At 42.4% G+C, this 13877-nt stretch overlaps 1 protein-coding gene across 2 annotated transcripts in view; it reads right to left on the reverse strand.

Moving 5' to 3' along the window:
- Window positions 1–11832: 11832 nt before the first annotated feature.
- zfp36l1a (zinc finger protein 36, C3H type-like 1a) overlaps window positions 11833–13877 on the reverse strand; it is a 32752-nt gene continuing 30707 nt past the window's right edge. For both annotated transcript variants that reach the window (XM_019890545.1, XM_019890544.1), the window contains one exon: window positions 11833–13877. This exon is cut by the window's right edge and continues 1323 nt beyond it. The gene's annotated coding sequence lies outside the window, so the exon portion shown is untranslated.

Genomic DNA, 13877 nt, shown 5'->3' on the forward strand with positions numbered 1-13877 from the left:
ACACACACACACACACACACACACACACACACACACACACACACACACACACACAGTGAGGCTATCAAAGTGCGGTGTTTCGTCCAACGGAGCCCATTGATCGTTTCTGCATTTGCTGCAATGCCAATTGTTTCCTGAAGTTATGCGCGGGTGACATTTTGCCGTGAATATATGAAAGTTTGACCAAGCACATCAGGCACAGGTGCGGTAGTATGACTTAATGAATTAATTTTATTCGATTTTTTTTAATCGGGTGAGTGTTTGAATGTAATTATCTTTGTGCCAGGTTGTAATGTGTTCTATACCAATCCATCTGTTATCCGAACTGCTTATCCCATGCACAATAAAATTTAAAAATATACATTTTCAGCTGGTACCTTCAATGGCACTAAGAAAAAGCAAACAATGCACCAAAACAGAAAAGCGAGCAAGAAAATCACAAAATAAATTCTATGGGGGTGTTTGTAAACTCACAAGAAAGGAAATTTTCTCGTCACAATTCTGAACCAGTTCAGTCTCCTACAAATGTGTTGTGTAAAAAGAAAATGTGCCAAAAAAAATAATAATAATTTGCCGATTTTAAGAGAGACAAAATCGGCCAATTAAATCGTCTGGCCGATTTTATTCCCGTCCTGGAAAAACAGGAAAGCGGGTCACACCAATTCGGAATTTGAACACTGCTGTGTTTTTGGGGAGGTTTTTGCCACGCGTCAGCTGGAACTTGGGCTGACCTACTTGAAACTCACGTTGCCTGCACATTTTGTATTGGGCAAGTGCACAACTGCTTCTCTTTTGGCTTCCTGCCCTTGTCACTTGTTGCATGTGACAAAAATAAAATGTACTATACGTCGACACCGCAATGCCGCACTTGGTTTCCTGCCCGTATCTTAGGTGAGAACGACAACTGTGCACAACTCCCACAAGGCCTGATCGAGATTCACGTTATTTACTGAGAATGTGTTTTCGGGGTTGGGCGACGTACTTGCAGATTTTTTTGTGGCACTTTGTGGCAGAAGAGGAAGAGAAAGGCGGAAGGCTGCGTTGCTGTGGGCGTGGTCACAGCCAACTTCCGTCATGACCAATCAAAGCGTCTCCTTTCATTCCCTCGAAATGTGTCACTCGAGTCTCACATAGACGCAGAAAATGGACACTTGGATATTGGGATGGTTTAAAAAATAGAATCCAATGATTCAGTTCAATGCCCACTAGTCACATATTTGTGAATTAAATGCAGTTTTCAAGTTAGGCATTCAAATGAGGCTTTCTATTAAAGTATTCGGTTTTCAAGTAGCAGTTCAGGTTTCAAGTCTCTGCAAGGGCTTCAAACAATTGTTCGGGTGTTCAGGTCAAGGTTTCCGAACTAGGTAAGGGTTAGGATTTGAAGTTTCAAGCCATTGTTAGGGTTTCAAATGAGGGTTTCAAGCCCAGGTTATGGTTTCGAACAAGAGTGGGTATGGAATCGTACAATAGCAGTGAGCCGGCGAGGTCTGCGGCTCTTGTTTGCGCCGGATTTACGTCCCCCTCGGACGGAGTAAAAGTTTGTTTTTTCCCGCTGCGTTCGGTGTCGTAACGGTGAAGATGTTTTAAAAATTAAGGTCTTGGGCCAGCTGGACCCGGCGTCCCCGAAGCGCTGTGAGTCAGTGTTTCCACAGTACTTTCCACCAGCCGTACAGTCGTGATTCACTTTAATTGCGCTACCAAACTTTATGCCTTCACTTTCCGAGGGAAGCAAAGTAACAGATTCGTACTGTATGGCAACCTGGGGGGAAACGTTTGGAAAACTTTTAAAACCGTACTAAAGCTAACGGAACTGTACCGGTTTGTAGAAGCTAATTTTGGAACATTGTATTGCTGGAAATATCTCTCATGAGAAACGCTAATTTGGGTCGACTAATTTCAGATGGTATTTATTTATTTATATTTTTTGGTGATTTAGTTTCAGTCCAAGCTCACTCTCTCTCTGCGCCGTCCTCGGGTGCGGTGGTCCCACGTTCAGTCACCTTCACTGCCTCGCTGAAGGTCGGAATTGAGAAAACTTGAATAAATTGGCGCAATCCAACTGCAGGGTCACGACTTGCTCGGTACAATTTCTCAAACGGTTGTTCTTGTTTGATCTGACGTACAGCGACACCTAAACAAATGAGTCTAAAATGACTCCCAAAGGTTATATGTGACATTGCAAAGACAAAAACGATGGATTTTTATTTATTTATTTTTTTTTTTTTACTTTTAGCTCATTGTATAAATGTGAGATGTAGTTAGTTTCCGGGAAAAAAAAAACAAACAAACAAAAAAAAAAAAACCTGCCTGAAGTATCTGTTGCTGGCATCAGCAACCTTAACGAGTACCCAATACCTTGAAATAAGGCGAATATCGGCTTGATAGCGGTACCTCACTCACACGTTCCTATTTATGCTTCCACTGGTGGAAACATGGGTTTACCATTTTTCAGAAAAAAGACTGACTGCACTGGAACAAATTTTAGAAACGAGTGTTGTTAATATGGGTATTGCTCATGTCGTACATGTAAACATGTATAAATGTCTGCTGGCTGAAAGGGGGAGGGCTGGTTTGAGCGTCTCCTGGGCCGCTTCCCACTTCCTGCTGCCTGTCTCGTCAGCCACCTCGGCCTGACACCAGGAGCACATGCCAAAAGACTTATTGGCCCACTTTAGAGGACCTATGGGAGGAGAGGTGCAAAGTTAGGGCAAGGGTGGGGAGGGGCGCTAGGTGGGGCTAGAACGGGTTTTGAAGAGCAATAAGTAGGAGAGTGAGGGGGTCAGGATTTTGTTGTTGTTGTTGTTTTTAATAAATCTTTCAGCCTTCCCGTTCATCGCCCCCCCCTCCACCCGCCCCATCCATGCACTCTCCCCTGAGTGCTTACAGCTGCAGGGATGGAGTTTGGAAGGAGGGCAGGGTGGGGTGGGGGGCTTCTTATAGCAGAACAGACTCAGCACAGAGAGCCCCCTTCATGAAGTCACATCTGGAGCTTTCCCAGAGAGCTCAATGGAGCGCGCAGCCTAATGAAAGTCTTAAGTTATGTAATTGAGCTCTTCCATGATGCGCGCCAGACGGCACTGTTGTCGGCGCAGGATGTTAGTGAGCTTTTGGGAGGGAAGGGGGGGGGGGAGCAAGAGTATTTGGAACTATATCCGCTTGTTGTGTTGTCTCTTGGCTATAACCGTCATGGTGCTAACGTCCCGCAATGGCTAGCTTGCGCGCAGCGTTTCCACAGTTACCTTGAAAAAGGTAACTTAGTTGCTTGACTGAATAATTGATTTTAAAAAGTAACCTGGTTACTTTAGTGATGACTTGATCTACAAAGTAACTGAAGTAGATTACTTTGCTAGTTACTTTCAGGAGACTGTACTCTATTCGATACAGTAGCGCATTGGATTACTAGTTTCTCCAAAAAGCAGCCATCATTGAGTAACATTGAGTACCAGCATCACTGCTCGCGAGCTAGCCGACAGCTAGCGCCTCCCGTTGCTGCGTGAAAAGCCCCGTGACCATCCGGTGGGATATATTTTTTAGAACACCTTTTTTTTTTCCGTTTTACTTCATGGGGTCTTTAAGTGTAAAAAGAAGTAAAGCAATGCTTTTTTTTTTTTGGGACTGAGCCACACTCTACACACGTGCTGCGGGAGGAGGGTCATTATGTAAGTCTTGAAACAGTGTGGCGGAGGAGGAGTGTGGACTTGAGGGGCTAGCCGGCCCCTCGGGGCCCATATGGTCCGACTTTGCTTCTTGTGTCTTAATTGTCAGCTAATGTATATTTGTTTTTATCTGGCCCTTCCATCTCCTTTATGGACGGGTGGGCGAAGCGGCGGCTGATGTGGGGGCGGGGGCTGGGGCTTCTGGCATGGCGCCACAAAGTGGAGGCCGCCAGCGACGACACTTTATACGGCGACAGGTTTGGGCAAGGTGTTCATTTCAGGAGCCCGCTCCCTTGCAGAAGGTAAATCAAAGCTTTGAAACATATGGGTGAGCACGTACGCGCAAGGCGAAAAATGGAGATGATCCGGCATGTCGTACATAAACGCAATGAAACATGCAACAATTACAATTGAATATCATTTCAAGAATGAACCAGTTTGTGCATCACATTTCGATGCCTTCATGCAATGGAGATTCGATGTCTGGTGTTCTTGCCCTGGCCACCAGGGGCAGTGTCAAGGACGTTTCACGCTGCACTTAGTTTTCTTGGGGTTCACCGAACGCCAGCACCCCAGTGCAAGCTTGCCCATATTTGGAAGTGCTCGTGTTGCAGCCCACCAGGAAATAATGGGGAGAAAATTGCTGCTGTTTGTTGCATTGCCATTTGCGCTCTGAAATCACTCCGCCAGACCTTTGCCTATTGGACAAACCTTTTATCGCGTGGTGGCAAATGGCAGAATGTCCCGGAACGTCAAACATGCTACACAATGAAACACGAAAAGAACTGTAAAATGGTGTCATGTTGGTCACAGATGATAAAGAATATATGCCGGTGAATATTGTTTTATTGTCCGTTTGCATGTGTCGCTTCAGTTTGTGTTCGAATATGAATTAAATGTGCTCAACGACGGCAATATTGATGCTGGTTTTGTTCGGTGTTTGGGATTGCACATTAGCACTGAGCTAGTGGACTTTCAAAAGAGAAAGTTTGGTTGGATATGTAATTTGCTTTGTTTTATGTTCGATTTTACCTTAAGCTTCAACTGGGCGTGGCAATGGATCCCGTCATGCATTGTTGATATATATTTTTTTTCCATTTGTTGTTGCAACGGGCATGTTGTAATTGCCCAATTTAAAAAAAGGTGTGTTCCGGACATTTTCCGTGACAAGCAAACAATCTCAATTACATCTTCTGACAATGGCGATTAAGTCATCAAGCATAGCCTAGCGTTTTTTTTGGTTTGGGCTTTAATCAGGCTACTCGCACACATAAACGCAGGCACCCGCAAGCGCTTGGCGAGCTGTTGATTTAATAAACCCGCTGACGTGACGCAAAGGCCTTTTGTGCGCTCTAATTCTCTCGGCGTGGCCTTTGCGGCTCGGCTGCAGCGTGTGGCAGCAGGAGAGGAGCAGCAGGCCCGACGGGTTTTCTCGTCTTATCTGACATCCATGCATGCATGGACGAGGACGAGGAAGAGGAGGAGGCCGTGAAAAAATCTCAGCAGTGTAAAAAAACAAACAAAAAAAAACAACAAAAAAAGTGAAGTCCTGTAAAAAAAAAAATAACAACATTCATCAAAATCAAACTTTATTCTGATAAAATCACAATTTAAAATAAATAAATACATAAATAAGTCATAAATAAAATCTAGATCAAGTTATGGCATTTCACTTATAGATGTACAAATGCATATTTATTTACCAAATACAACTCTTTTTTGTTCCTCCATGAAAAAGAATTACTTTAAAAAAACAAACAAAAAAAACAACAAAAAAAGTGAAGTCCTGTAAAAAAAAAAATAACAACATTCATCAAAATCAAACTTTATTCTGATAAAATCACAATTTAAAATAAATAAATACATAAATAAGTCATAAATAAAATCTAGATCAAGTTATGGCATTTCACTTATAGATGTACAAATGCATATTTATTTACCAAATACAACTCTTTTTTGTTCCTCCATGAAAAAGAATTATTTTTCTTAAAAAAATATATATTCAATAATTTTTTGCGAATGTATATGTTTTCACTGAAAAAGCAACCTTCATTTTCTTAAAAACAAAAACATAAATAAATGAATAAGAACCAAATGGGGAAAAAACCCTCCTTCTTCTCAAGTTCCTACTTCAAAAAATATTCTGGTAGAATTCTTTTTTCACTTAAAAAAATAAAACAACAATCCATCTTAATTCTCTCAAGATCACCATTTTATTTTTTTAATAAAACAACATTTTTTAAACAATCTGAATTTAATACTGGTAAAAATTCTACTTTTTGCTCAAAAGAATTTGGACTGGCACCTCCCCCTCACCTACCAGCACCACCAAAAATTATCGTGATAAATTCTTTCTCCAAAAATGTGCGACTTTATTCTCATAGGATTCCCGTTATTTCTTACGTTTTTATTGTTTTAACCCTTTTTTTCTCCCAAAGTACATCTTTAGTCAGGTCATCTGACTTTTTTCCAATAAAGTTTTTTTTTTTTTTTAAATTATTGGATCTGATTATGGTCGAATTACTACTTTCTAAATTGCGTTATTCCCCTGAGGGAACCCGTCATGGACCGTTAACGTGCCTTTCCTGTGCACGCCTCCTGAAGTGCAGCTTTGTGTTCCTGTGTGCGTGCGTGCGTGTGTGTGTGTGTGTGTTTAGGTGCAGCTTTGTGTTCCTGTGTGTGCGTGTGTGTGTGTGTGTGTGTGTGTGTGTGTGTGTGTGTGTGCGCACGCGTTTGAGTGTTTGCTTGAGTGTGTATTTCCTTGTGAGTGGGTGTGAGATCTGCGGTTTCTCACAGTCGGTCCTTATCTTCGTCTCTCTCTCTCTCTCTCTCTCGCTCTCTCTCTGAGGCTCATCCAGTAGATCATTGTGAAATACACACACACACACACACACACACACACACACACACACTGAGGGATACAAAGTGCGCTTTGAACTCTTGCCTGACCCCCCAAGGACACACTGGCGGCTTGTTTACAAGCCAAAAGCAGAAAATCCATCCTTCTGGTCTGTGTGTGTGTGTGTGTGTGTGTGTGTGTGTGTGTGTGTGTCTGCATGTCGCCTCGACTTGTCCTCCTGCTTCTTTCGTTTGATGCCGCGGAGCCGCCCTAACACGGCGGCCGCGATTCCCTGCAAAGTCTTGCGTCGTCTAATTGCATCAATCGTGGCGGACAAAATGGCCGACTGCATATTTGCTGTATCTTGGAGAGTTTTTATGTTTACCTCAGCTTTTGATGAACATGAAACTTAACTTGATGACGACTTTGTGTGATTTTCGTCAGGGCTCGTTCAAAATCGCAAACGTCATTCGAAGACATTCGCCCGACGTGTGCCAGCAGTTTTAATGGTCGCAAACACTTTTGAACAAATTTCTTTGCGACGTGTCCCCTCCCGCCCCCCCAGAAAAAAAAAATCGCAACAAGAAAAACTGTTTGCGAATGTCTGGCCGAAGTCTTTGCGATTGTTTACAACCTTGAGTGAAAATCAACATTAGCTACCTTTGCAAACACTCACAAACAGTCAATGCTCGGTGAGAATGACTTTTTTTTTTCCTTGAAAAAAGTGACTATTTCCACAAAAATTAAACTTCATTATTATGTTACCATTTTCAATTAAATTACTCCCCTCCCCCATTTCCTTTTCTGAAATGCCTTTATCGTGATAAAACAACTACTTTTTTTAAAAATAAAAACAGTTTTTCTTGGAAAAAAAGTTTGTTCTCGTAATAGTAGTCATTTTTTGTCCCCCCCCCAAAAAAAAACAGCTAAAATATGTTCAACCAAAAATATGACAATATCCCGGTACGATAACTATTTTCTTCTCACTACAATTTAGAAAAAAAAATCTATTTTCTGAAGATTAAAGTTCTTTCTAAATCCTCTTTGTCATTAAAAAAAAAAAAACAAAAAAACATCGCAACCGTTATTCTTGCAAAATTGCAAAATGTTTTCACCGCGCCCCTCCTAGATTCAAGGCACTCATCCAGTGGCGGAATGAGCAAAGCAGCCCCAGACCACTATAAATGAGTTTCAGAGAGTAGGCGGTGCACATTTTGGCTCTTTGCGAGCTGCGCAGTGGAGCAAAAGCGCAAAAAGTGTCTTCCAAAAGCCCAGATCGGTCCATTAGAGCCCGACTTGAGCCGCTCAACATTTGTTGAGTGGAACGACGTGTTTCCACAACCTGTCAAAGGCACATCTTTGCACCCACCCATGCACATATGTTTTCCCTTCCTTTCTTGCACAGGTCAGAGGTTGCCAATTAGCCGCGGGGAAGAAAAGCACACGTGACACTGGATCCCCGGCGGGGGCCTAATGGCGGTTAGAGCGAGGCCTGCCCGGGCGGAGGGCCGGCCGGCTTTCGAGCCCCGAGGATCAGGGAGCGGTCGACGCTGTTGTCTTGTTGCCGATCTGCAATCAGTCCGCCTGCGGCACACCAAGGCAAAGATAACAGCTGACGTTTATTGCCCCGCAGACCCGATTACAGCCGCGGGATGATTGCACCCTCGGATAGGGAATAGGTCGGAGGTCACCGCGAAGGCGGCGTCGTGGAGTTTGCGTGCTTGTCACTTGCTTGTGGACAAAATGACACTTGCGGCTGCTTTTCCTTCCTGACCTCCTTCTTTCCTTCAGCCTTCCTCCCTTCCTACAGTTCGGCTTTTCATTTGGCATCTTTCCTTCCTTTGCTTAAGAATACTTTTTTTAGCCTTCCTTCCTTGGTTTTTACCTTCCCTTCATTCATTTTAACTTTGGTCAGGCTAGCTAAAAATCCAAAAGGGCTGCATGCGATCTCCGACTCACAGCCAGCCTTGTGCTCATCAAGAATTAATTAAGAAAGACAGAAGCGTTTGCTGATCGCATGTCCCTGACTGTTACGTCGCACATACAAGTATAATCGATGCTATGCTAAGTTGTCTCGCAGATGCTAACAGTGCATTATTATGATTATTCGGAGCGCAGGCGCTCTTGGGTCAACGTCAACGTGAGCAGTGACGTTTGGACGCTTGACGTAATGACGTCGCTCCTACTTGGCTCTTTGCCGGTGGAAAACCAAACGCGTTTTTCGTAAAAACTTGTTAAGCACCAACTAAGCGCAGCATTTGGGTTTTTCTGGGTGGAAAGTGGGTAACAGAGGTCCAAGTCATCCAGACCTATTTGCATGTGCCCGTTAATGGAGCCCGTACAAGTTTATATCGTCACCCCCAAGTTGGAAAATGACAGGAAGAAGTCGGGGAAGTTTTTTTTTTTTTTTGTGCATGTGTGTGTTTTTGACACTTATCAAAGTGAGATGCAGACAAAAAGCCACTTCCTGGTGTCAAGGTGCACCATGCAAACAGGAAGCAGACGTCTTTCATGTCCTGCTCGACAGCCCGCACCAGAGTCACTTTCACGTGACATTACATTCGAGAACACGAGTACGCTTGAAAAATATTTGTCTTCCGTTTTCGTGTGATGATTATTTTTATTTTTTTGACTTCACCACTGAAGCCTGCTCCTTTGTTTCGTTAGCTCGGCTGCCCGTTGATGAAACGTTTTTTTCAATGACTGTTTAGTTGTAAATTGGTATTAGTTTTGCAAAAACTATGATATTTTTGAGGGATTGTTTTTGGGAAGAAAAAAAAATGTTTGAAAAACTGTTTGGAAGATGCCCAATGTGACACATTTCCAGTGAGTGGGGTGAATTTAAAAAAAACAAAAAAACAGTTATTTATTTAGTAAGCCTGAAGATTAAATCTTTTTATTGCCAAGGTTATTATATACAAAATCAGCTGTCAAGTCAATGCTGTGAGTTTCGCGTGACAACGTGGGAATACGGGGAGACGAGCAGAGATTAGGAGACGTGTTTGTGCGTGTGCGCCGAGGAGGCATGCAGGCAACAAGGAGAGGCCTTCATGGGTCAGCTGTGCCGGGTCAGCACCCTCCATTGTGCAAAGGGGAAGGGAGCGTTCCTGTTCCGGCTCTTTTGGCGCAATCTGAGAGAAGATAAACACATGCCAGCGGATGGGAAACCTGGGGGGGAAAGCAAAGCACAGGTTCGGAGGCAAAACGCTCGGCTTTCGAGAGTTGTGGCAATACAGTATTTGGCGCACCTGGTCAAGCGGCAGTGTGCAAAATTTTGCGCTCCAGGGCCGTATTGGATTTCTAGAACCGACATTCGTGGATGAGGTCAAAAAAAACAAATACGTTAATACGTTATTTATTTTATTGAAAGTTAAAATATGAGTAAAAAAAAAAAAGATTTATCCATGATTATGTTATTTACTATGCATTTCTTATCTATGATCTATCATATATGGATTTATTAACTTCATCATCTGCTGTTACCCATGGCCTAATTGATCCGGCAACAGTCGAATGGGTGTCGAGTGATGTTTGAGTTGAGAATCGATAGCGTCCATGTTGATTTTACGCTTACTGGGAACACCGTTAACTGGACTAACCCTTGCCATCATTGATCGCCGATCAATATGCAAACGTGTACTTTAGAGTTAAAAGTTTATCACCAGCCGGGTCAGTCGCCTCCACGCCGCTCGCCAATCAACTAGCACCACCGTGAAACACCCTAAGGAAATGTTGCAATCTTTTATGACTCCGCCAGAAATGTGAGGTGAAAAATCTATGCCTCAAAACACATTTTGGGGTGAAGCCATCATGATATGGAACGAAAGACTAAGCACATTTTTTTCACCTGGGCAAGTAACGCCTTTTATACAAGCTCACAATTCGCATGAGCTGTTAGTGTATGTCGCAAAGACTATCCAACCTGACAAACATAGACCATTTCAATGTTAGCTGTTAGCTAACGTCGCAAAGGCTAAGCACACTTTCATCGCAAAGAGCAAGCATGAGATGTTGGCGTATGTCTCAGGCTTAGCATCTTTTCATGTGAGATGTTAGCATATATCGAAGAGAATGTCTGAACACGTTTTAATGCTTGATGTTAGCATACGTCAGAAACTTTTATCCAAGCGCGTTTTGATGAGATAGAGAGCTTATTTTGTGTAAGAACCTTTTAACAAAATGTTAGTTTATGTCTTGGACTTTAATACATTTCCTGCGAGATGTTAGCATGTCACATTAGACGATCAAACATGGCTAGCAGCAAAACACATTTTCACACAGGATGTTAGCATAGGTCTCAAAACTGTCTGAGCACATTTTCATGAGCGATGTTAGCTTATGTGGCAAAGAGTAAGCAAATATTCACGTGAGAGTTGAGCATAAATCTGGAGATATTACCCGAGCACATTTTATTGCTTGACGTTTGCATACGTCCCAAACTGTTTTAGTTAGATATGTTAGCATGTCACAAAGACCATCTGGACACATTTTCATGTGAGTTGTTAGCAAATGTCGCAAGACTGTCAACCATGGCGAGCGTCAAACGAGTTATATTGGAAGTTGGGTGTTTATTACAAATGGTTAGCACGAGACATGAGCGTATTTAATGTGATGTGTTAGCATATGTCACAAAGACTAAGCACACTTTCATTTGAAATGTCAGCATTTGTTGCAAAAGACAGCAGCATCAAAACACGTTATGAGATAGCATGTCGGCAGACTATCTGAGCACATTTTTATGCCAGGCATTAGCATATGTCGCCAATGCAATTTTGGCACCCTTTCATACGCGATATTAGCACGTCGGGGAACGAGCTAATTCGTGTGAAACGTTACGATAACCTCACAAACACTGTTGAATTTGGTGAGCGGTAAAGCATTCTCCAGAGGGGTTAGCATACCTCACAAATGGGGTGCGTTTGGAAATATGCTTGGAGCGTGTACTGGTTTACTCAGACCGTTTGGAAATTTAGCGCCTTGTTTATACTTGCCATTTAGAGTGCACCAAATATGGAGCGATGCATGTTTGTTGTCGTGAATATCTCTCGCATAAGCATATGTACAGTGTATGTCATTGCCATGGCAAAATGTAACGCAAAGCCACAATGTTTGGGTCCCAAAGTTCCATTACTTTTCAGCATTCCAACACGACGCAGACACACCTTTGAAACTTTTTCCGAAAAATACGGGGTTTATTGACTTTGAACTGCAATCAATATTTTACAAAAAAAGAAAGGCAACAGCAAAGGACTGTAGTGACAAACATGGCTGGAAAAAAATACATTCAACAGTTATTGTCGTTTAACTTTCTTTGTGTCCCCCCAAAAATCTGCCCTGTTTTTTTTAACTGAACACGTGAAGGCAACAGGAAAATAAACAGGTCCTCGATCGAACTCAGCTACCTGGAATGTACGCAAACGAGGCACTTGAACTCATTTTTCCTCAAGCCATTTGGTCACAGCAGACTGGTTGAAGAGGAGAAACGTTATCCCAAAAAAACAAAACATAAAAGTCTTGAAAGCACCCGAGTTACTTCTCGAAAGCACTCAAAACGTGTCGGTTGAAAAAAAATATATAAAAAGGGGAGAAAAAAAAATCAGCAAGATTGTTCTGGTGGAATTGCAGTTACGTGGGAAGACGTGAAATAAATAACCAAAACGGCATTTTTTTTCCTTGTCGCAGTTTAAATTCACTTTGACAAAAAAGAAAAAAAAAAAAGAAAAAAAAAAGAAAAAGTGTAGTTGCAGAAGAAGTACAATATATTAAACTGTGGCGAAAACAAAAGAAAAACAGAAAAATGACAAAATGTCTTCACAATCTTTAGATTAATATGGAAGATCATAATTTAACATAAAAGAAAATATATTCTATTGTTCATTATCCAGATAAATACAAAAATTAAACAACAACAAAAAAAGAGGAAAAAAAACGCATATTGATCACCAATAAATATGTTCTGATAAGTTAAATAAGCAGTGACAAGCCCCAAAAAAAAAAAAATTCTGTCTGGAAAGTTCTCAAATAATAATATTAATAATAATAATAACAACCATAACAATAACATTAATAAAAAATAATTATCAAAAGGAAGAAAAGAGAGATTGGAGATCTTGTCGAGTGAGGTGGCCAATGATGATCAGCTTAATAAAGATAAAAAAGAAAAATTGAAGAAGAAGCCAGTGACCAGCAACAGGATGAGAAAAAAAAGGGGGGAGGGGGCGGGTTGGACACCAACTTCCAGTTCAAAAGTCCTTCCTGCAGACTCACCCTACATCACAATTACATAAGCACAGAAGTCCATTCACCCCCACGCAAAACACACAAACCCCGTCCGTCCCCGAGGCACTTTTTCTTTGTATTTTTTTAGCTAGTCATATCTTTCTAGGGTTGTGTGTTTTTTTTGTTTGTTCTAGTTTTTGGATGGTGGGGAAAGAGAGAGCGGGGAGAGGGGGGCAGCTAGTGCAATACAGTCCCCCGGTTTGTTTTCCAAGGCCACTCGTGCTGCTACACATTCAAGAGCAAAAACACAACAACAACAAAAAATGGCAGAAGAAGAACAAAAAATTATGATGAGTCAATTCTCATGATTTTCAGTTCAATTCCTTTCTGGTGTTTTTTGCTTTTTTTTGGGGGGGGGGTGGCACTGTGACACATGGTAGGGCACTTTTATTTTCTCGACTCCCCGAAAACAGAATAAACCGGCTGTGTGCAGATTATCAGGGATGAAATGAAATTTGTGAGGCACAGGGGGCTCGAAATGGTTCACAATGACTAGTTTTTTTGGGGGGGTCCCCAGGTTTCCTTAACAGAGACACAAGGCCAAAAATAATTCATTTTGGGCTGACTTTGTTTTCCAAACTGAGGCTCAGGGGCCCAAAATGGCTTCTGTGTCTTTGTTGGGGGGGGGTGGTGGTCCAAAAATGGTTTGCAAGTCGCATTTTTTGAGCCATACGGTTTCCCTAACTGAGCGACAGGGGCGGCCAAAAATATTTTGCGGATTACCATGTTAGATTTTCCAAACTGGGGCTCACGGGTTGAAAATGGTTTGTAAATCCCCCTTTTTGGATCACCCGGTTTCAGAAACGGAGGCAGAGAGCTCCCTAAATGGTGTAACTTTGTTGGGGTTCAGGAGCCCAAACTGGTTTTAATCGGTATGTTTTGAGGTTTCCTAAACTGAGGCACTAAAATGATTTGCCAGTCACTTTCTTTTAGGCTTCCCAAAACTGAGGCCTGGGGAGGGGGCGGGGTGCTTTTCCTGGGTCGTAAATTCATCAAAAGGTTTTGGGCAGTGATTCTCGGGTGTTAAGCTTCACACCCTCTGTCATGGTTGGCGGCGTTCCGCCTGTGAAGTCCCTGGGGCAACTTCAACCCCGCCCCCCCAC

The sequence above is a fragment of the Hippocampus comes genome, unplaced genomic scaffold (assembly GCF_001891065.2).
Source record: "Hippocampus comes isolate QL1 unplaced genomic scaffold, H_comes_QL1_v1.1 scaffold168, whole genome shotgun sequence".
Lineage (NCBI taxonomy): Eukaryota > Metazoa > Chordata > Actinopteri > Syngnathiformes > Syngnathidae > Hippocampus > Hippocampus comes.